At 37.4% G+C, this 25020-nt stretch overlaps 1 protein-coding gene across 2 annotated transcripts in view; it reads right to left on the reverse strand.

Annotated features, from left to right (window-relative positions):
* Positions 1-6046, reverse strand: part of LHX2 (LIM homeobox 2) — a 37374-nt gene extending 31328 nt beyond the window's left edge. The window contains exon 1 of one of the 2 annotated variants that reach the window (XM_054007034.1): positions 5979-6046. The gene's annotated coding sequence lies outside the window, so the exon portion shown is untranslated. Of the gene's footprint in view, positions 1-5694; positions 5782-5978 lie in introns of those variants that run through there. The other variant, XM_054007033.1, reaches the window with a different exon arrangement.
* Positions 6047-25020: the final 18974 nt, after the last annotated feature.

Raw genomic sequence — 25020 nt, forward strand, 5'->3', positions numbered from 1 at the left:
AAGTTAAATTTCATGCAGAGGGTATAAGAGTACATGTATGTTACAAAAGTAAATATTGCAACAAGATGTCTCTGCTGCAACTGCTCCTTAATGTTAATCTATTTAAAATCTTGTCCAGAATACTTCTGAGTTCTTTAATTGCCATTTTGCTAATCTGGTTACTTTATAAGACTGTACAGTTAAGTACAATAACCACAGTAAAATTCTTCATAGGAATACACTTCTTGCTTAGCATAAACAGATTTTGTTTTAACAAAGTGGTGAAGGTATTTTGTCTCACTGAAAACTATTGTGTCTAAATGCACATAAAGAGTTTAGATGGGAAAGTTCCTGTCCTCCCCCACTGCCCTTTTTCACTATGTAATAGTATCAGTAATTCCACTCTGACAGCAGGGCACCAAGAACTGCATTGCCAGGCAAACACTCACTCATAAACATTTTACAAGTTCCATATCAACCAATCCTAGATGTTTTGGGGGCTGCCCTGATTGGGTATATTGTGGATTTGGTAAACACTGCTACATAACAAAAATAGGGTTTGTAGTGAAAGACTCCACTAGCACTGCCTCTTCTGAATAATCAGAGACTAAGAATATGACTCAGTCCATATTTTACTTAATCGCTAACTAAACCTTGTATCCAGCTACAAATATTTAGAGAGATGTGCTGAGTATATTCCTTTCAGTTCTACAACCAAATTTAACCACATCAGAAAGTACTTCAGATTCCTAACACAATATTAGACTCATTTAATGTAAGGAAGTCTCCTTCATTGGTTGTGATTGGGAACATTTTGTATTTTATAGGTATATTTAAGAGGTTAGCAGTAGGGGGGGAATTGTCTATGGAAAATCTGTCTACAGTTGAAATTTTTAGATGCAGAAGTGTTGCTGAAATGCCTAATACAGTCACATTCTTTTGTTAATCAGTTCATAACAGTATCCTCTTACCTGGCAGACACACATTGGAAATCAAGTTTGTCTGTTTTTAAAAATCAAACATCATTTCTCTTTTCTCTGTCATTTATCAACTCCAATGACATCTACTTGTTTTTTTGGTTTTTTTTTTTTTTTTTTGATGTGCAATATCTGTCCTTACAAGCTTTTCATTTTCAAGGATTCTACCTGGCCAGATTTTTGTTACCATATTAATTTAAAAAAACACCTAAATTCCGCAACTTTATTTTACTTTATTTTTGCATGTGTGAAAATCATTAGCAAGCCCCTTGCCATTAAATTATGAATAATGGTATGCAAGTTTTCACACTTTGATTTTCTGTAGTATAATTTTTCTCATACATAATTAACCTGACTAAATAAAAACAAAGCTTGAAATGCTTTACAATATAATTCAGAAGCTAATTATTAGAGTATGTGTTGATGTTATACTTGAGATTTTAGAACTTAATTTTTATTTCAGTATCAGAGAAAAAAAATCATACAATGTGTTTTAAAATGAGAACTATGGTGCATGTCATATATGAAATGTGTGGGCTTCATGCAAGCACACTTGCTCACCAAATTTACTTTAAAGCAGTACGTTTAAACATTCATAAATTAATATGGCAGTTTGCAATCAGATACTGATTACTATTTCATTTGAAATTTGCAAGATATCTGGCCATTTCATATTTATTCTCTATTTCTCTGAACTGCTCTAATTGCAACTCTCTATTTTGCATTTATTTCTCTTTGCAAACACTACATTATTCACCCTTTCTTGTGCTTATTAAACAGTGCCACCTGCACCAAATGAAACAAAGCTTCCCATCAATTTATCCCAGCTGAAGAACCCTGACTATATATTATCATTAATTGAAGATCAATTGAACACTTGAGTGTGAACCAGATATAGGAACCAGAAGAAAAATGTAAAAAATGTTCAGATGTACTTTAAAGAAATCTTTTAAATTAAAATGTTCTTTAAAACAGAGAACCTAACCTTGTACCAAGCGCTCTTCATCAGCTCTGCACTGTGACTCAAGTAGCAATTAGCAGGTCCTTTAATTAATTAACTATTCCATGTATATGGCTGAGATGTCTGTGGAAATAATGTCATTCTTCATAAGTGAACACCAAATCCAGTCAATATTTTGTCACTAAAAACCTTTATCTGGACTAACCAAATGCCCACCATATGTCTTGGAAAAACACTTTCAAAATACAGCAAGCAGGTAGGGAAACCAGATGCAAACTTTACAGAACTAACGTGGGCTATTAGAGCAGACAAAAGTACAAATGTAAAGGCAGATACAGATATCCTATGTAAGTAAATATTTGCAATAGCAATAAATTATAATGGAGAACTAAGGAGAAAATTGAAAAGATGAGATCATCTTATAGACATATTTAAGTAAAAATAAATTATTCATTCAAGTTCTGTCACTAAAAAAATGAATATAGTGCATCCTTTAAAGTTCTATGTGCTTTCTTCAATATACTGCTTATCTTGAATATTGTCAGCTCTCAAACAAGAACAGATTAATTAAGTGGCAGTTCAGACACAATAAGGTGAAAGGCCATTTCCAACCAATCAGTGACATTTTGCCAAGTTTATGCTATCTGAAGTTTTCATATAAGTACAAGTGGGGCTGATTACTTTGTGTGTAATTTGAATTTGGAAAAATATTAAGATATGTTTAGAGATACCAAATATGAAAATGATTGAAAATATGCGGGATATATTCAAGGTGTACCCTGTTAATACTTCCATAAACTGCAATTTCTGTATATATAAATCTGTATCTATAGATTTGTGTTTATGTGTGCATATACATATCATATCTCTGTGTTATTTATACAAAGGTGCATGTTTATACACACACACAAATACTGAGACTTATTCAAAGCTAATATTTTTGAACATTATTTTTAGGTTAATTTGTTTTCTTTATATATAATAAGATTATCTTACGAGATTTCTATATGCAGGATAGGTATTGTCAATTCACTTAATTTACAGCATAATAAAACTCAAAGTAGACCTCTTATATGATTTCACAAGAATTACACATTAGGTTCTCTCTTACCATGTTAAATAATTTGGCTTGCAAAACAAATTTTTTAACTACAGTAAATTCAAAAACAAAAAGATACAAAATTATACATTTTTGAAGACATTTTAGCTATCTATTGGACATAATATAAATATTAAGAAACACAAAAGGACAGCTTTAAATATTCTGGTTTACTTGCCAAATATACAGATCTACTAACAAAAAGTGTCTAATTAAAACCATTTATAAAAAAACCTAAACTTTTTTTTTTTTTACCAAAACAAATGAAAACAGCTGGATTTGTCTATGGTTTGATATTCTATAGGAGTGACAGAAATAAAGAACTTCCTGTTATCATCTATTCTATTACATCAATATTATTGCAAGTGCAGTTAAAGAAATATATTGTGGCATAATTCAAAATGCAAGGAAAGGTGTGTGGGCCAACAGATAAGCTATGATTCCATCTCTGTTTTTCCTGTATAAATCTGCTCTTATCAATTATTCAATATTTATGTTATAAAAAAACGATGTCCTAAATTTTGAAATTGCTGTTTATAATTTACCAATGACAGCAGAAAAGATGAAATTGTAACCTCAATATTTGGAGTTCTTGTGTGATAATATACAGCACACATTTTCCAATCGGTTTGGCAATGAATCCACTATTTTGATACATCTGTGTCAAACAAAGGTAGACTCTAATGCAATTTCTTACTGTTCATTTCCCTGAATCTTTTGGGATATAAAGAATCGTGCACAAATACTTAACAGTCTGATCAATAACCATTGACCGTTTTGAGGTCCTCATACCCTAACAAGCACAGCTTGATCATGTATATTTGATCATTGGAAAAATTCAAAGCATCTTGGTACAGCAGAGCAAGCCCTTCTGTAGTATCTTTTTTGTTTCTTAAAGAATATATGCACCATAATTTAGCTATATCATTGATGAAAACTTATTGCTCATGTATTTGATGATGCACAAGATAATTAATTACAGTACTATATATGCATCCATAACATTTCTTATCAATAGCAAATATATAATACTGTCCTAACATTTTAGGAGGGGAAAGTGTGGATGTGTCTATGGATTCAATGGACCCTAGAGTGTAAGTCTAAAAAGCCCTATCGTTATAAATCTTGCATTCCTGTTAAGTGTTGGCATGCACGTTACACAGAGGTGTGTTTATTTTAGTGGAAATATTGTCATAAAATCCTTTCCCTTGCTATCTTTTAAAATATATATGTTCACATACATATAAAATAAATGAATATGCAAGCTCAAGACTGTGTTATCCTGGATCCTGTTTAATTGTCATGTAGAGATAAAATTCTATAGAAAAATATTTTCTGTGAAAATTTATCTTTTCTGTGCAATTCTAATATTCACTGTTTGTAATTCAACATCCAGTATTTTTCATACAGAAATTTCAGATTATCATTAAAAAAATAACATTTGTGCTACATAGCTGCCTTTTTTACTTATAATCATAATATTTATTCTAACTTTCTGGGCTTATTATTTTAGACAGATATCAGTTTAATTAGCTTAAGCTGTCATACTCTAATAAATACAGATGGGTTGCCTGGTTCAATAGCATGAAGGTGGTTGCAGATTTCAGAAAGTGGAGATAGTAAATGTTTTACACATGATCATGTAAACAGCAAAAGGACAAAAATAATTACCTGATAAACTTTCCATTTTTGAATTTCCCCTAAATGCTTTCTGACCGATTTTCTAAAGAAATCCATACAAATTAAGGAAGTCCTCTAAATATCTGCAGCATCTGCTGGTTCAGACACCTTCCTTTATGCAGAGTACCATTTTCATATGATAATACATGTAATATGATATAGAATGACAGAATGCATGACAGTTGCCCATAATACATAGAAAGTCACTCAAAGGACAGAAGCGACATTTGGATAATTAGCATCCATTGGGCAGTCAATCATGCGAACAGAAAAAACTGAACAAAACCCACAATGGAGTTAGAAAACAAAAGGGACCCTAGCCAGTCTCAGGATTAACTGCTCTAAAGCGATCTAAATGCTTTTGTATCTAAAGAACTGAGGCTCCCAGGGTTGCCCTGTTCCCCTCTAGATACCCAGGGAACTAATTGTGGCGATCAAAGTTAAAGCGTTCTCTCTTCTTTATAGACTGCTAAACACACAGAAAAATTATTTCTCCATTCATGTTCATTAAACTATTTTAAAGTTAAAAAATTGGTGCCATGTCCCTTTGCCAAGTGAAATGAGCTGGAGTATTGTGATTGTCCTGCTTTTATACGAATACAACAGCCCACTTAATAAGTATGCTTTTGTTTGGTTAATATTATTTTGCTCTTGCCCAGTTTGCTACCTCTTTTTTCCTGGATAACGAATGCAATTGCCATTAAAAACACTCGTGTGGGAAAGAACCTTAAACCAGGTAGGAATAATAATAATAGTAATAATAATAATGCCCATTAACAAAAGTAGCCAGAGAGATCTGTTAATTCCTTAGCGGGTAATTGCCACTTCTCTGAAATAAATTTTCTCACTCAACATTTGCAGCGCCAAATAATTCATTTCCCCAGGATTAGCTGGAAGCTGAGGGCAGTCCCCTCCAAAACCCCATCTAACCGGGAAGAGAGAAAGAAAGAGATACAGAGAGAGAGCCTCAGGATGTCGAAAGTCATGAAAATACCTACCCTGGAGACTGTATTCCCATAGGATCCTCCTCATACAAATTCCAACTTGCCTAATGCCCTTAATGAATGAAATAAAGAGAGATTTCGGAAAGGCCCATGCTGGTGGCTCCTTCAGGAAAGTGTGTGGTTTGAGGCATAGCTGCAGCAGTTCTGGGAGGGAATCGGCTCCGGTCCCTATCAGCCAAGCAGACAGGAATCACTGGGGCGAAATCTTCCCCTCTCACACATTTGCAATTGACTTGAAATAACATCACGAGACCTTTGGATAATTGACGCCTTCTTACCTTTCGTTGTCTTTTGCAATTAATATTTGTAGATCTAGAGGTTTCTCTCAGCCAGAGATAATGGGAAGGTGGAGGGGGGTGTGTGGAGAGAATGTGTGTGTGTGTGTGTGAGAAACAGAGAGAGAGGGGCGATGCAGTTTTGTGCCTGTGGTGGTGGTGGAGGGGGGGGGGTGTTTCTGTATCTCTGTGTGTGTGTGTGTTTTGGGGGGTTGTAAACCCTCTAAGGTTCTGAAAGGCGACACTGAGAAAGTGAAAGGTACGAAGAGCCAGGATCTCCCTCGTCTCGTTATAGGGCTTCAGCAGCAGTGACCTCCGACCCTTCAGTTCTGTGTCAGCCTCAACCTGAGCCCCCTTGCCCAGCCCGCAAGTGCCAGCTCCAAAGTGTGGAGAGAGAAAGAGGGACAGAGGAGGTAGGGAGGCAGAGAGAGATTAAGATCAGAAGGGCTTTTCGCCCAGTCAAATGGGCCTCTGGTGACAAATCAATCACGGCCTGTTCAAACCAATGATGCTGCCAGTCTCCAGCTCGCCAACCTCTCCACAACCTCCCCCAGCTCTTCCTAGCTTTCCTGCATGACACTCAGCTGATGACTGGGGCTCCAGTCAGAGCAAGGCTGCTTTTTACAGGTTGATTTGGTCATTAGCATCATCTTCTACTCTCTCTGTCTCCCTTTCTCTCTGACTAAACCTTTCGTCTATTTTATTTACCAAAATACTGGAAGCTGATACCAGAAGAGTGTCTGTAACACACAGAGAAATACTTGTAAATACATTTAAGTACTGCAGAATGAAAAGCATCCAGATTTGTTAGATTTTTATAGACTTTAGAAAACTCACTTTTTTCAATATATTAGTGAATCAGAGTATTGTAATCAGAAGCAAAGACCAGAAGCCTCAGAAGTTTATCAACCACTTACATCAGTTTACACTGATACAAGTCCACTGCCTTCAGTTATTTCTGATTTGCACCAGTATAAGTAAGAGATAATGGTCCTGATTCCACTCTCAATCATTTTTTGTAGGTATTTGCTAAGAGGAATTTTTGAGCCTATTTCCATTTATGGGGGACATCCTCAGCTGGTGTAAACTGGCTTAGCTCCACTAAGTTCCTATGTTTCTAGATATTTTAATGAAAAAAGGAAGATGAAATCCCTTCTCCAAGGAATGTACAGTGTAAACAAAATAAACCACAGAGACCCAAAATGTCCTGAATGATCAGATGGTTATAGTTTGCCAGACAAACTGTATCCCAATTTTTTACCAAGATAAAATTTCTTTACAGAGACAAACAATTAAATTAGTGTCAGATTATTAATAATAATTAATTAATAATGTGCTCTTTGATTAGTGGCTTCCATCTGAGGATCTGAAAATACTTTATAAAACAGTTAAAATGATAAATACTCACATAGAGAAAATTTAAGAGGCATGGACAAGGAAGAGCCGAGGACTCTCCTATAGGTCTTGCGGTATTATGGGTTACTCTCTAACTCTGTTTCTTTCCTTCTGACCCTTAAACACATACGGGGAGTTAAAGTAAAGGTGCACATAGAACTTGCATTCAGTTTTCCTCATCCTCCCTAACCCTAAATCTTCTGTTAGAATCTGAATTTTTTTCCCTCATCTCTGGCATAGGGGAAAAGTCCCTCCTCAACTCTTCCCTGATTTAGTGCCAAGACACTCTAGTTTATAGACCTCTCATATGTGTAGTCAAGGGAATGTAAATTTTTTAAAATCTATTTACATGTTGGCTAGCAGAGAGCCATTGGCCAGTTTGATAGTGCAAAGAGAAGGAAGGATGATGAAGATGAGCCCGATGGGACTGAACTCTCATAGGGCAAGAGACAGCAGCATTTTTCAAAATACAGTAACTATTCAATATACAAAAAACAACCCCCCCTACCCTTCTCTTGCTTTTAATACTCTGTGAAACTGAACTGAAGTGCATTGCAGATAGCAGTGCAGGGTGCTGAACAGCCTGTAGCTGGAGAGTGCTTCTGTCTTATCTTCAAAGCTGTCCTGTCAAATACAAGGTCTTTTTAACATCAGAGGGATAAAGTTTCTGATTCCAAAGAGTTCGTTTTCCACTTGGTTTTTCTCTAGTGGAAGCCAAAGTCCATGTGACCCCCACATTAAGCTGGCTCCAGGACTGCTGCCCTGATACCTACCCTATGATTTGGGGATGCTTGTGCACAGAAATCTTGTTTTACTCACTGTTGGTTCAATTCCCCTCGCTCTGTCTCTCTCTCCCATTTTATGTGTCTTGAGACTTCTGCCATGGCAGCAAATTGCACCTTGTGAAGTTAAAGAAAAATTGTGGCTGGGGCTTGGAGAATGTTCATCTGCAGAAAATGCTGAAGTTTGAACGTGTGAGAATTGAGCTAATGAGACATTTTTTTTCTTTTGGTCTCTCAGCCTGTTTATTTCAGCCAGGCTTTAATTGCGGTGTTTCCTGACACAATAATCCTAACTCTTAAAGGTTATAATTTAAGTCTTCACTTCACTGCCTCCACTTCCTCCCACCTCATACCACACAACAAGAAATGCAGATCATTTTAAAAACATACATCACTTTTCAGTTTTCTTATTGTCACTGAACAGGTTATATCCCTAAATTTAGTTGATTTTTAAAATGAAAATTCACTGGGTTTTTTGGTACACTTGAAGCTAACAGATCCATGCATTTTAATTAGACTGTCTCTTTTTTCATTTATTACTAATACAATCCTCTTAACTATGATTTATTTGTTAAACAAAGTGCCATAATCCGTCACTTATTCATCTTAATTTCAACAAAATTAAAGTAGTCGCTGTTATATTACACCTAATTGCACTTGCAGTGAAAAGAACGGAGATGTTAATCAAAATAAATTGAAGATAAACAATAAAATCATTAAATCTTTGCTGCAGTAAGTGTAACTAATCAGTTTTGACTTGAAGCGACCGAACACAAATAATGAATCTGTCAGTGAAGATGTGCTCATTAAATACAGCCTCGTCCGCCAGGGTCCTGCAGGCAGCCTGTAACACACAGCCCCATGCGACCCTCCAGTGCCTTTCTGCTATTAGGAGAGGGAGTGGGGAGACAGGAGGACAAGGAAATTACATACCATTTCCAGAATTAAAATACAGATATATACTGCAAGTTGGCTTAGTGGAGATGCAAATATCATAGGTATAGAGTATGCCCTGTGTTTCCCTGCAACAGAGGACGCAGTGAGAGTCACAGTGTTTTATTCAGGAACTGGCCAGGTAAAGATTAGAAAAAGAAAAAGAGACCAAGAAGAAAGGTAAAAGGAGGACAGAGACATGATGAACGTTGCTTATTAATTCCTTGGAAATTTTAGAAAAATAAACATTTAATTGCAGAGTGGGTTTTGGTTTTGTTTGTTAAATTGTATATGGTGCTAGTAAAAGATACTACTTGGAGTCCTTTGCTTATCCACAGAACAGGTCCAGCAAAGGCAGCATAATGTAAGCCTCCCACAAACTCACTAACATGCATCAACTCTGACCTGGAGGGACCACCAGGAGGGTTGAGATGGCAACTCTAAGTATTTCTGAGAACACCTGCAAGGTGGAGATCTCTCCCACTCAGCAGCATGGCGAGCTGCACTGAGGTATTTGTCACTTTCCACCTCAGCTTCTAAATAATTTCCTCTTTTACTTCAATCTTTCCTAACATGAATATTTCACTGGTGAGCATGAGCAGAATATGAATTTGCGTGGGCTAGGAGCCTTTTTTTCTATAAAGGTTTTAGAGCTATCCCCTCACCTGAGATGAGACAAGAACCAGACGGGGCCCACTGCATTATTATTCTTTTAAAATAAATAGAATTGACAACTCCTAAACTCCAGGTAATCTGCTTTTATTTTTATATGATCCCTTTCTCCCTTATGCCAATGATTTCACTTATTCACAAATGTCATTATTTGCCTCTGATGATTTTCTGAGCTATATAATTCAGTCTAAAGTTCTAATTAGCCCAGGGATGCCTGCCTTAGACCTGAAGTCATACAAGAACGAGTCAATATTTTAAGATGCTAGTGCTTCCTACTGAATTTTAAAGAGCATTCAGTCCAAAGGACACAGCAATCATTTAACAGCAGTGAAGCTGCGTCTTAGGTAAATTAGAGAATTAAGCATCTTTTCCAGTGTATTTTCTGTTATCTAGGTAGAAGAAGTTGACATAATTACCTGTGGACAAGTGGTTAACTTCAACTCATCTTTCTCCTTTCCTTATATAGGTGCTTAGGGGAAGGTCTGAAAATTGGCTGAGTGACACAGAAGTGAGAATGTCTCTGGGTCTCCACATCCAGGGGTCACAGGACTGGGAGCTGGCCAGAATTGTGGGCAAGTTTCCTGTTATTCTCTTTTGCTTATGTTAACTTGATTTGATTTCTGATTAACCTCCCTTGGGGAAAATCTCTTCCTGATGGCACAGGTGTTTAGTTTCTGTTGGGTTATTCTAGCAGGCTTACAGCATCTGACTGTGGCTACTAGATTGTTCAAAGCACTGGTATAGCACTATTCACCCTAGTTCAAAACCAAGCCAGGTTGGTAATAATAATAATAATTAATAACACCTAGCTGTTATATCATACTTTTCATCTGTAGAACTCAAAGCACTTTACAGAACAAAGGAGGTCTGTATCATTATCTCCATTTCACAGATGGGGGAAACAGAGACACAACGAGGGGAAGTGACTTGCCCAAGGTCACCCACCAGGCCAATGTCAAAGCTAGAAACAGAATTCTGGTGATGATCAGAAGTTTTTAACCATATGAGAGACCTGTTCATGCTGTCCTTACTTAGTCAAAAACTCCTGTTGACTTTATTAGGACTCTAGCCTGAATAAGGACTGTAAACAGGGCCTGATAGTTGTACAGTGGCCTGTGTAAATTTAATTTAGGATCTCATTTCAGTTCTTTTGAATAAGTGTCAACAGCACAAAAAAGCCACCAACACAAGTGGCAATAATTGGACCCCTTGCTGGGAGCCTTAGCAGAGAGGCTCAGGATTGACTGGGCCTAAACTGAACTTCCTTTCCTCTGTAGATATGGTCCGTTCAGGTCAGGGCTGAAGCACAACAGATAGTGTGGAGGAAGGTTACATTGCTGCTACCTTTGCTTTACCTCTTCAGTAGATAGAAGACTTCAATATTCAGGCTTGTCAATACAACAGCTTTTACTTGCTCTATATTTTACCCAATATTTTGTTTCCTGTTTAAAAAAATACTAAAATGTAAAGGTTATTGAAACAAAATGCATTCTGAAAAAATAAGTAAAGAGGAGCTCAAGAAAGTAAAATTATCCTACTGGAGGCCTGAAAATAAACAAATAAATAAATAAATAAATACTATTATTATTATTATTACCATTGTAGCACTTAGGAGCCCCAGTCATGGTTCAGGACCTCCTCCACATTGGGCTGTGTTCCACATAAAACAAAAAGACGGTCCTTATCCTAAAGAGCTTATCATCTAAGTATAAAACAGGAGGCAATAGATGGATACAGACAGATATATTGGGGAGTACAAGCTTTGCGGATGTTTATGGGGCGCTCCTCCAAAGCATGAGAGGCAGTACAGGAGAAAGCACAAAGATGATTTTTTGAAAATGTAACAAGTAGGCAATGGAGGCTGGCATCACTGGCCAATTGGAGGTGGGAATTGATATCTTGATAGTGAATAAGAGATGATAGGTAGGGTGGGGATAGGCGGTGAAGGGCCTTGAAAGTGGAGACATGTAGCTTATGACGTGGGTGGTGAGACAAAGGTATCTGAGAGACTAAGGGAGTTATCCAGCTGAGTTTGCCAGTGGAGAAAGACAGGGAAGTAATTTTGTTTTTTTTCCTCTTAACTTGCAGTCACTCTGCAAGGAAGATGAGGAAAATGGCATGTCAGCAACACAACTTCTAGTTCTTCCTCTGCCTGCACCTGTTGGGACCCCCACCAGACAGGCATTCTGACCTTGGAAACTTCTACCCAGATCCTGGTCTTGAATTGATGGGAATACAGTCTGCATGTCCTTGTCAAAGAAAGTTAGGCAGGGGGAACCACCTGGTGTGAGAGGCAAACTAGATCAGACCAGTGTTTAAGCTAGTTCAGTATCTTTTCTTAAAAAGGGGATGAGCAACAGCTGCTTCTGAGGAAGGTACAAGAATTCTCAGGATGGACAATTATGGAATAACCTACCCATAGAGGAAGTTTCTTCCTAGCCCCTGTCAGTTAGTGATTAGCTTATGCACTGAAGAATGTATATCCCTTATATCTTTAATCCAAATTAATATAACTGGAGATGTTCTTACTATGCATATAAATGTCCAGTCTTTCTTGAATCTTGCTAAACTCTTGGATTCAATTTATTTTATGGCAGTAAATTCCTTGGATTATTTATAAATTGTGTAAAAAAGTATTTCTTTTTAACAAATTTAAATGTGTTGCCTTTCATTTATATTGGATGTCCAATTTTCTTGCAGTATGAGGAGTGACTGATTAATCTTAGCTGTATCATTATTAGTTTACATACCTCTATGGTGTCCATTTTTATGTGTCTTCTCTTTAAATTAGTTATAATCTTTTCAGTCGCTCTCATATGGAATTCTTTCCATGTCTCTAACAATTTTAAATGCTTGTCTCTGGAATATCTGATAGAATATCTATATCTGCTATATGTTTTGTTTTTTTTGGATGTGGTGACCAGAACTGAATACAATATTCAAGAGGAGGGCATACCATCATCTTATAAAATACCATTATCATATTTTCAGTATTATTTTCAACCTTATGTTTATACATACTACCATTAGTTATGCTTCTTTTACCACTACTGCACACTGAGCAGAGATGTTCATTGAGCGACCCATGGATGTTTTTTCTGAGTTTCTGTAGAGAATTTAGAGGCCCACAAATGTGTATGAGCAGTTCAAATTATCCCGTCTATGTATATTACTTTGTATTTGTCAATACTGAATGTTAACTGCCAATTTGCTGCTCATTCATCTAGTTTTGTTAGTTCTCTCTGAAGTTCTTTACATCTTCTCTAGTCTTGATTATCCCGAATAATTTTGTCATCTGTAGTGTGGATTTTGTCATGTTAGTGTTTATCCTCTTTTCCTGATCATTAATAAATTTATTAAACAACATAAGTGCTGGTAGTGCATCTTGAGGTACTCTGCTATTAAAATATTGCCATGTTGAAAATTTACCATTTATTCCTACTATTTATTTTCTATTTTTTACTAGAAATTAAATTAAATAAAAAAACCCAGCTCTATATTTGGTCAAAAATTGGGGAAATAAGGAAAATGGTGTCAAAATATCCTGGTTATTTCTTTAATTTTGAAATTTTGAAATTCAAAATGTTGTTGAAATTTTCAATTTTGAAAAATTTTGATCAGATTTATTTCTGCTCCATGAGAGTACTTTATCTCTCAATCCATAATTACTCAGGTTCTTTAATAGCCTCTTTCAAAGGATTTGTAAATTGGTTTTTGAAAATCCACATAAGTTATGTCAATCAGTTTTCCTTTACCTATGATTTAGTTGACACCTTCAAAATAGTCTAGAAGACTGGAGAGGGATATTATTCCTTCACAGAGGTTGTGCTGAGTAATTCCTCTTGTGTCATATTCATCTACATGTTTTGTAACTCTAGCTTAAATTATTTCTTATTACTGAAATAATGCTCACTATTCTGAAATTACTAGGATTACCCCAACTGGCTATTTAAAATATAAAAACCTTCCAGTCCTCCGGTATAGTTGCTCATTTTAATGATATTACTTATTTTTATTAGTTGTCCAGCCATTTCATTCTTAAGTCCCTTCAAAACTCAAGGATGTACCCTCTGGTCCTGGTGAGCTGTTTTTATTTAATTTGTAAATGTGTTCCAGCACTTCCTCTTTTGATGCTCCAGTCTGTGACTCTAACAAAGCCTCATATTTATTACCTGAGAAGAAGAGGTGTTGGATAGGTATCTTATCAAAATTATGTGTATAAAAGACTGATGCAAAGAAGTGATTTACTTTCCTTGCAGTGCCTCTTTATCCTCTTTTACTTCCCCCATTGTTCCCAAGTATCAGAGGGGTAGCCGTGTTAGTCTGAATCTGTAAAAAGCAACAGAGGGTCCTGTGGCACCTTTGAGACTAACAGAAGTACTGGGAGCATAAGCTTTCGTGGGTAAGAACCTCACTTCTTCAGATGCAAGTCATTGTTCCCAAGTAGCCCAGTGGACCTACTGATGTTTGTGCTGGCTTCTTAATACTTAAAAGATTTCTTGTTTATTTTTATGTCTTTGGTTATTTGCTCCTCTAATCCCCCTTTATCCTCCTAATTTCCATTTTACTTACTGTAGTTTATGTCCCTTTTATTGGCTTCACTTGGGCTGGATTTCTATATTTTGAAGTATATCTGTTTGGTTCCTCTAGCCCCTATACCTTGCCATTGAACCATACTGTTTATTTCTTGCCTTTCTGCTTCCTTTTTTGTTTAGGGTTATACATGCCTTCTGTTACTCTGTTATGGTTCCTTAAGTAGCCTCCATGCTGAGCCCAAGGATTTTAATTTCCTCACTTTTGACTTTAGGGTCTTTTTAACTAGCTTCCTCATTTTTGGTACAATCCTTCCCCCGAGGATGATTAACTTAATTATATTGTGGTCACTATTACTTAGTGGCTCAACTTTAGTTACTTCATAAACTAACTTCAGTGCATTATTTAGGACCAAGTCAAGAAAAGCCTCTCCTCTGTGGGCACTAGAATGAATTGTTCCAAAAACCAATCAATTAAGATGCTAAGAAATTGCTTTTTTAAAATGTCCTGATGCATATTTAACCAACAAACAGTTCAGGACAAAAAATGGAAAAACACCATGTCCCAGTGAAACTAAATGGGAAATGTAGGGAAATGAATACTCTTATCCACAGTGAATTATAGCCAGAACACCAGCCCCAACTCCCAAATACATGTATGAAATGCCATTTAATCTTCATTAGCCACAAGTTCATAAGACATAAGCCAATTAATGATGGCATGGGTGAGAGACAGCTGGGGATATAACTGACTCTTTATTCATAAAATGCAAATGTGTGTGTGTATATATATATATATATATACATATATAGCCTTATATATATATATAAGGCTGGAAGGCACCTGAAGAAGTCATCTAGTCCATCCCCTAGCACTGAGACAGGACCAGGTAAATCTAGACCATCCTTGATAGGTGTTTGTCTAACATGTTCTTAAAAACCTCCAGTGATGGGGATTCCACAAGCTCCCTTGGAAGCTTAGATTCATAGATTCTAGGACTGGAAGGGACCTCGAGAGGTCATTGAGTCCAGTCCCCTGCCCTCATGGCAGGACCAAATACTGTCTAGACCATCCCTGATAAACATTTATCTAACCTACTCTTAAATATCTCCAGAGATGGAGATTCCACAACCTCCCTAGGCAGTTTATTCCAGTGTTTAACCACCCTGACAGTTAGTAACTTTTCCCTAATGTCCAACCTAAACCTCCCTTGCTGCAGTTTAAGCCCATTGCTTCTCCTTAGAGGCTAAGGTGAACAAGTTTTCTCCCTCCTCCTTATGACACCCTTTTAGATACCTGAAAACTGCTATCATGTCCCCTCTCAGTCTTCTCTTTTCCAAACTAAACAAACCCAATTCTTTCAGCCTTCCTTCATAGGTCATGTTCTCAAGACCTTTAATCATTCTTGTTGCTTTTCTCTGGACCCTCTCCAATTTCTGTACATCTTTCTTGAAATGCGGTGCCCAGAACTGGACACAATACTCCAGTTGAGGCCTAACCAGAGCAGAGTAGAGCGGAAGAATGACTTCTCGTGTCTTGCTCACAACACACCTGTTAATACATCCCAGAATCATGTTTGCATTTTTTGCAACAGCATCACACTGTTGACTCATATTTAGCTTGTGGTCAACTATAACCCCTAGATCCCTTTCTGCCGTACTCCTTCTTAGACAGTCTCTTCCCATTCTGTATGTGTGAAACTGATTGTTCCTTCCTAAGTGGAGCACTTTGCATTTGTCTTTGTTAAACTTCATCCTGTTTACCTCAGACCATTTCTCCAATTTGTCCAGATCATTTTGAATTATGACCCTGTCCTCCAAAGCAGTTGCAATCCCTCCCAGTTTGGTATCATCTGCAAACTTAATAAGCGTACTTTCTATGCCAATATCTAAGTCGTTAATGAAGATATTGAACAGAGCCGGTCCCAAACAGACCCCTGCGGAACCTCACTTGTTATGCCTTTCCAACAGGATTGGGAACCATTAATAACAACTCTCTAAGTACGGTTATCCAGCCAGTTATGCACCCACCTTATAGTAGCCCCATCTAAATTGTATTTGCCTAGTTTATCGATAAGAATATCATGCGAGACAGTATCAAATGCCTTACTAAAGTCTAGGTATACAACATCCACAGCTTCTCCCTTATCCACAAGGCTCATTATCCTATCAAAGAAAGCTATCAGATTGGTTTGACACGATTTGTTCTTTACAAATCCATGCTGGCTATTCCCTATCACCTTACCACCTTCCAAGTGTTTGCAGATGATTTCCTTAATTACTTGCTCCATTATCTTCCCTGGCACAGAAGTTAAACTAACTGGTCTGTAGTTTCCTGGGTTGTTTTTATTTCCCTTTTTATAGGGAAATTCCAGAGCTTAACTACCTTTACAGTTAAAAAGTTTTTCCTAATATTTAACTTAAATATCCCTTGCTGCACATGAAGCCTTACTTCTTGTCGTACACGAGACATGGAGAAAAACGGATTGTGTCCTCTTTATCACAGCCCTTAGTATATTTGAAGACTGTTATCAGGTCCCCACTCAGTTTTCTTTTCTCAAGATAAATTACACTCTGGTTTTTTTTTTAACCTGTTCTCACAGGTCAGGTTTTCTAAATCTTTTTTCCATTTTTGTTGCTCTCCTCTGGACTTTCTTCAATTTGTGCACATCTTTCCTAAAGTGTGGTGCCCAGAATTGGACACAGTACTCCAGCTGAGATCTCACCAGTGCTGAATGGAGCAGGACAATTACCTCCTGTGTTTTACATACAACATGCCAGAATGATTAATCACCCCAGAATGATATCAGCCTTTTTTGCAACTGCATCACATTGTTGACTCATATTTAATTTGTGATCCATTATAACTCCCAGATCCTTTTCAATTGTACTACCATCTAGCCAGTCATTCCCCATTTTGTAATTGTGAATTTGATTTTTCCTTCCTAACTGCAGTACTTTGCACTTGTCTTTATTAAATTTAATCTTGTTAATTTCAGACCAATTCTCTGTCAAAGTAATTTTGAATTCTAAAACTGTCCTCCAAAGTACTTGAAACCTCTCTCAGCTTGATGTCATCCGCAAATTTTATAAGCATACTCTCCACTCCAGTATCCAAGTCATTAATGAATATATTGAATATTACTGAATCCACGATTGACCCCTATGGGACCTTACTAGATACTGTCTCACAATTTGACAGCAAACCATTAATAACTACGCTTTGAGTATGGTCTTTCAACCAGTTATTCACCCACCTTATAATAATTTCATCTACACCACATTTTCCTAATTTGCTTATGAGAAGGTCATGTTGGACTGTGTCAAAAGCCTTACTAAAGTCAAGATATATCATGTCTATAACTTCTCCCCTATCTGTGTGACCAGTAACCCAGTCATAGAAGGACATTATGTTGATTTGGCATAATTTGTTCTTGACAAATCCATGCTGGCTATTCCTTATAACCCTATTATTCTATAAATGCTTACAAATTGATAGTTTAATAATTTGTTCCAGTATCTTTCCAGAATTTGAGGCCAGCTGACTGGTTTACAATTCTCTGGGTCCTCTTTATTCCCCTTTTAAAAGAGAGGTACTGTGGTTGTCCTTCTTTAGTCCTCTGGGGCCCCACCCATCCTCCATGAGTTTCAAACACAATTGCTAACAGGTCTGAAATTGCTTCAGCTAGTTCCTTAAATACCCTAGGTTGAATTTCATCAAGCCCTTCTGACTTGAATACATCTAATTTATTTACATATTCTTTAACCTGTTCTTTCCCTGTTTTGGCTTGTGTTCCTTTTCCCTTCTTGTAATTAATAATTATGTTATGTATCTGGTCACAATTAACCTTTTTAGTGAAGACTGAAACAAAATCGTCATTAAACACCTTGGCCTTCTTGATGTCATCTGTTATTAGCTCTCTTTCCCCACTTAGTTAGAGAACCTACACTTTCCTTCCCCTTTCTCTTGCTCCGAGTGTGCCTTTTATGTCCCTTGCTAGGTGTAACTCATTTTCAACCTTAGCCTTTCTGATTTTATCCCTACATGCTTGTGCTATACTTTTGTACTCACCCGTATCAATTTGTCCATGTTTCTACTTTTTGTAGGGTTTCTTTTTGATTTTACAGTCATTAAGGAGCTCCTGATGGAGTCTTATTGGCCTCTGGTTAGTATTCTCTGAGTTTGTTAAAGTCTGGGTTTTTTTATGTTAATTTTCCTTATTCTGATGCTGTCACTCCTTTCTTTTCTTAGAATCATGAAATATATCATTTCTTGATAAGTTTCACCCAAATTGTCTTCAGCCTGCGATTCACAACCAAACCTCCCTATATGGTGGCTGGCCCTTTGGCTAATGGCTGGCCCTTTGGTTACTTCCTCCATCTTATGAAACAAAAAGTAGTCTAGTGCGCATGAGCACACACATGCACATGCATTTTGCAAACACCCACATCCACAGAGTACATTTTCTATTTTTATTTTCTCACTCTTCTTAGCTTATAAATAGTTCCAGGTGGGGACTGTGTCTTACTATGCAATATGCCTAGCACATTAGAGTCCTGAAGCTGATTTTTTCCATACTTGTTTCCGTCTTGGTATTATGACCATTACCATGGTAAGTGTGCACCTGAGAATTACTGCAATATAAATAGAGGGTCCTGTGGCACCTTTAAGACTAACAGAAGTATTGGGAGCATAAGCTTTCGTGGGTAAGAACCTCACTTCTTCAGATGCAAGTAATGGAAATCTCCAGAGGCAGGTATAAATCAGTATGGAGATAACGAGGTGCAATATAAATGTTATATAATAACTTTAACATGCACTTAGTCAGGACCCCAGATTCAAATCTTATCTGAAAGACACCACTTTTGGCAGTACAGTGTATCCAGTACTATGCTGAGACATTGGTATAGCATCGACTGAGATGAAAAGGTATTACTTGCCGAGTTGCAAATACTGCCTCCTACAAGACCCTAGTTTTCCACTGGAAGTCTCCCATTTAAATATTGAATAGCCTCAACTTTTCTTAGTTTATTAAATATTACCTGATCACAGCCTGAGGTGCTACAGCTGCAGTCAGTCAGCAAATAAATAAATAAATAAATAAATAAATATACTTTTTATGAAGTATAAAATGAGTGATGATGATATGAGTGATTTTGATTTCTTTATTGCCGATATGGAATAGAGCCAGTAACGTCACAGGAATCATCAAGGGAACATCTAGATATGAAGCAGAACCCTTATTTTTCTTAAACAGTACTAAAATTTTGGGACGATATTGCCCCTATGGTATTGTCCTCCTATCTGTCACTTCATTTTAAGACAGCCATCTGTCATATAACCTCTTAAGTTAAGTTAAATTTTTTTTTTACAAACATACACAAATAACAAATTCTAATAACTGGCAGCAGGCAGACAATCCCTAGATTGACCAGCAACCAGGGCCGGCGCTTCCACTAGGCGACCCTAGGCAGTCGCCTAGGGCGGCAGGATTTGGGGCGGAAATTCGGCGGCGGGGGGTCCTTCCACTCTGGGTCTTCGGTGGAAATTCTGTGGCAGGTCCTTCACTCGCTCCAGGACCCACCGCCGAATTTCCACCGAAGACCCAGAGCGGAAGGACCTCCACCGCCGAATGCTCAGAGGAGGAGCGCTGCCGCCTAGGGCGGCAAAAACCCTGGCGCCGCTCCTGCCAGCAACCACCACTATGGTTTAAATGACCCCATGAATTCCATTCCTACCCAGGTACTTGGATATGAGATACCTCTTGTACAAATCTTCATTCAGGTGAAGGCAAAGGGTAAACAGATGTGAACTCAGTTACACGAGTGCAAATCTGGGGCCGGGGAGGAAGGATTCTGTTGATGTCATCTAAGCTTCTGTGATCCATCACTTCCACTCATATGTGTATGCTCAGCACAGTTGCCGGCTCAGTCTGGTAAAATGGTGTAGTTGCCAGTAATATGTGCTAGATTGGGGTCTCACAAGAAATTTTTTAGTGGCCTCAGAGTGCGACCACCAACTCTTGCTGGTGGCCGCTCTGACAATTTTTCCTTAATACTTAATTAACTTCAGTAAAAACAAATAAATATGCACATATACATGTCCAAATCATTATAATTTATTTATGTAGATTTTTATTGCAGATTAAGTAATAAAAGTAATGTACAGTTGTTGTTATTCTTTACTGGACCTAAGCAGCATAGAAACAACTAATGTGTTTGCAAATTCTTATCTTTTTGTTGTTGTTTCTTTTGCTTTTTTGCTTGTTTTTTTTTTTTTTAGACTTGCTAGCTAGTAAGTCTGTTTCTATGAAAAGTGATATTTGTATGTTTGTTAACACTGTTTTGCGCTCCCCCCCAATCACCCCCAGGAGGGTGTGGCCACATGAAAATCCCTTGGTGGTCGCATGGGGCTATGATGACCGCATTTGAGAAATACAATGTCATGAACCAAGACTGACAAGGCGGGTGACATATCTTTTATTAGACCAACTTCTGTTTCCAGTCTTTAAAATTTCTAAAGTAATTTTTAGTTAAAAATAGTTAATCAAATAAACTCTTGAATTAAAGCATGATATAGTCCAGTTTTGTTATGAGCATCTGATATTTCCCATTACCATAACAATCAGTTTACATCTCAAAAACGATATCTGACATCTTCCTAATAACCATTTCAGAATAATAATGTATGACAACATTTTGTCTGATGACATTTTAATAAGAAGTGCACTATCAATAATGATCATGTCACCTTGTGCTATGGCAGAAAAGATAAATAAAGGCCTCTTTAGAAGAACAGAGACACTTTCACTGCCCATAGTCTTTTGAGTTACAGTGATTGTTGCTGTTACATTTTAAGTCTTGCTCCAAAAATGTTTTGCTGTTGTGTAAACAAGTTGTTGGAGTAATTATTATTGAAAACTCAAGATGGAAAAACTTGCAGCAGAACTGGGATTCCACCAACTCAATGAGATAGAAAAAAAATCATAAAATCACAGGACCAACAATTAATTAATGCCAAGGCTGTATTATTTTTATTTCTGTCATTAAATAAATAGCAATAAAATATAAAAACATATATTTATTTTATACTCATTATCAAACGATATATACTGTGTACTTTATGAAATCCTGTTTCCAACTATCTCTAATCTAATCTAATCTAATCTAATCTAATCTAATCTAATCTAATCAAGGTATCTGAGACTAACCACTGGGATCAGATTAGGCTGGAATAGGGTTCTGCAATAATGGCTGGAGACAGATGTAGAGTATGGTACAGTCAGTCCATTACCCTACAGGGATTGCAGCAGCTGTCTTGACCCTCCTCCTGTTCTATGTCTCTTGGAGTAGCTGAACCTACAACAATGGTCTCATTTCTTTCTTCATACTACTAGGGCTATCACAGCTGTGAATAGCTACGGTATTTCCTGAGGTCCCACATCATCATACTGAGCCTCTTGTTGTCTGGTTGGAATCACAGCACCATCAATTTTGCTTCAGATGTTTGACTTGTAGGAAAGCATTAATAGTACAAGACAGCCAGCACCCTTAAACTCCTTCAGTGCCAGCTGGGTAGACAAGAGCCTCTCAGGCCTATTACTTTAGTGTTGGTGGGTGAAGTAGTATCCAGAATGGCTTCAGGGCAGGAAGCAGGCAACACAGGGAATTTGGCTATGAGGGCAGACCCATTATGAGGAGCTGTGGCAAGCACATCCACATTGAGTTTGATGAGAGAGAGGCCAGTGGCAGAGGAAGGTTGATCTTATACTATGCTGTATAGATTCTTAACCCACTATTAATTTTAAGGTTGGTCAGGAGAAAATCTGGAGATGAAAATATGGAGGGGACATCTTCAGCTTGTATACAGGTATGAAGTCTCATGTTAAAGTCCTGCCAACTGTGGTTGAGTCTGTATTGCAAGCAGAGCAGGCCAAGCTGATTTAATTCATCTTGCGTTGTATACGAAAAAGATGCAGGGCCCCATATTGTCTTTGGTTTGGATATTGATTAGAAGCAATATATACTCCTTATATAGGTCACATAATGGATGAAGATAGGGGATGTAGGACCTACTTCAGTGTTATAGATTAGGGGGGGAAATGAACTGTCTGAGGTGTTCTTTGAAATGAGAGGGGCATCACATGGAAAGAGAGAGAACCTGATAGCAGTTGGCCTGCTGCAAGGATTTTCCTTTTAGAGAGCTCAGAAGTTGTTGAGCTCCAGTGCCAGAGGGAAGAACAGTCCTGAGCTACTGAAAGAAAGAGATGTTGATGGAGTGAGCAACTAAAGGAATTTGGCACTTCAGAAGGTCTAGACAAAACATTCTTTAGAGTGGGATTTGATGGGCATGACAAGCCCCACCATGGCTTTTGGCCACAGTGCAGGTTAGGTGGTATGCAATAATAAGAAGCAGGGATACAACACATCTTAACACTTTAATGACATACATCTACTATATTACTAGATGCCTCCGTCCCTCTTCACAATGAGAAAAACACTTTCTCAGTCCTGAGCTCTCTCCTGAGGTGATCTAGAGTACAGGCATGAAGACTCTACTCATCGTGTTTGTCTAGTCCCAGCAATCTGACATTGCCAAATAAGCTAACAAATGTGTTTTCAGAGAGATTTCTGAGTTTGTTCAAGGAGAGAGGAGATAAGGAGTCTCGGTCTCTCTTACTCTAATATGTCAGACTGATATTTTGAAGAAAATGGATACCATTCCTCTCTGAGCAGCATGAAGCGTAAGGGCAGGATTATATACATCCTATGCTGCCAATTTGTGCTGATAAATTAAAAACACTGAGTATCTGAAGTCCATAAATTAGATTTTGGTGCATAATTCTTAGGGCCTGGTACATCACTCTGTTACCAGGATTTCAATGGAGTTGCACTGGTGTAAGACTCAAGTAGTAGAGTGGTGAATTAGGTTCTTCATTCAGACATTTTAAACATATTAACAAGTTCTTAATAAAAATATATTGAAATAGATTAAAATTTACTTTTAAAGCAGCACTAGTAAAATTTAGTAATAGGTTTATGCTGCAAATTCTCATCAAGTGTTTATCTGGGGAAGTGAATGGGAGGTTTGATTGAAGCCTTTAAAATTGGGTTTTGCATTGCTTCTTCTGCTTTACGTTGAGTCACTTTGTCATTTCACATATAATTAATGTGTTTTAATTTTATGCACTTAGAGATATTTGATATGTGTATTTTAAAAATCTAATTAATAAATAGATATGTTAGTGTGATTAGACTACCTCAAGGGCGATTTTCTCTCCAAGGGGCAGCCTTCTTAGATGGAGTTTTTCCTATATTGTGGTGTATAGGACATTGCTTGTTAGCCCTACACCACATGGTGGTGCTGTTGATTCCAGATTGCTCCCAGGCCCAATGATTCGTGCCATGAATAGGTTCCGACCCACCTGAGAAGCTATGCATGTGCTTGTGATGCCTGTATAATGAGAGCAAAGTCCCTGGGTTGCGACTAACTGGAAGGAATTGCAGAAGGAGTGCATGTGCAAGTTCCACCCAGCTTCTTCTGGAGTCAGTAATGTTGGTTTTTTTATTTATATTTAAAAAAAAATAGAATAATATATTTACAGTAACATTTAATAAGTGCAGTTTCATTTATTAGAGTTCTCCTCACCTCCCACATACCACTGTTAAGTCACTTTCAGCACGATGCTGTAGACTGAAATACTCAGTAGAATAAAATAATATAGCACCCTCCAAAATATAAATCAGTTAAGTAGGTACTTAATTGAAATAGGATGGGCCTTAATGTCTGATTTTAACTTGTTTGAGACATGCATGCACACACAGAGGAACAAAGAGGAATCAATTTCAAATTCTCAGCTTTATTACAGAATCCAGGAACAGTAACTGGAGCAGGACATTTCAATTCCCACACATCAGCATTTCTGACACTTCACATTTGCATATTCTGTAGTCTCATGGTCTTGCTTAGTAGGTGTAGGACTGTTTCTTTTACTCAGTCCTGCCTGCAATGTATACACACAGTTTTGAGGTGGGCTTCTTGCCTGATAAGCCAATGACCACCAAAGTCACTCTTTAGCCAAATTTAAGGTTGACATGCTCAGGATTTATCATAGGCAAGATCACATACTATCAACCTCATGTCTGAAATATCTCAGGGTAGAACATGCCATTACTGTGCCACCAAAGTTGTTCACTAGATGGTTTCTAAGGATTTACTGAACCAACAGTTATTCAAGAGCAGTTAGTCAGCTGTTTGTCAATCTCTATACTTATGGCATTAAAATATACTGACATTTAGTCTATATTTGATGAAAAATGATTCTAGGATGTTCCCAGTGCCCTAAAACAGAATGATGGACACTGAGGCTTGGAGCTATATGGACTATTTCAGCAGAAATGTGTGTGTCTTCAAACAAACGGATACATAACTTCTCAAATGTAGCACAGCAAAGTATTTTCAGCCATTGCCTGTGAGGAAACTAATCTGAGATGGGGGGAGGACGGATCTTTAACACTTAGAAAAGGCAGGGTCCTAACTTTGGAAACATCAAATGAAGTATTGGAAAAGAAAATGCCTTCAGTTGAGAAATACTGTAGCAGAAAAGTATTGCCATGTAAAGGTCTAGTATAATTGTACTCTGTAGGAAACATTCTCATTAGGAGGCATGTAAGGTGCATCTATGAAGTTGCCAAATAATGCCATGCTGAAGTTGGTAAAGAAATATTGGA

This window comes from Malaclemys terrapin, chromosome 17 (assembly GCF_027887155.1).
Source record: "Malaclemys terrapin pileata isolate rMalTer1 chromosome 17, rMalTer1.hap1, whole genome shotgun sequence".
Lineage (NCBI taxonomy): Eukaryota > Metazoa > Chordata > Testudines > Emydidae > Malaclemys > Malaclemys terrapin.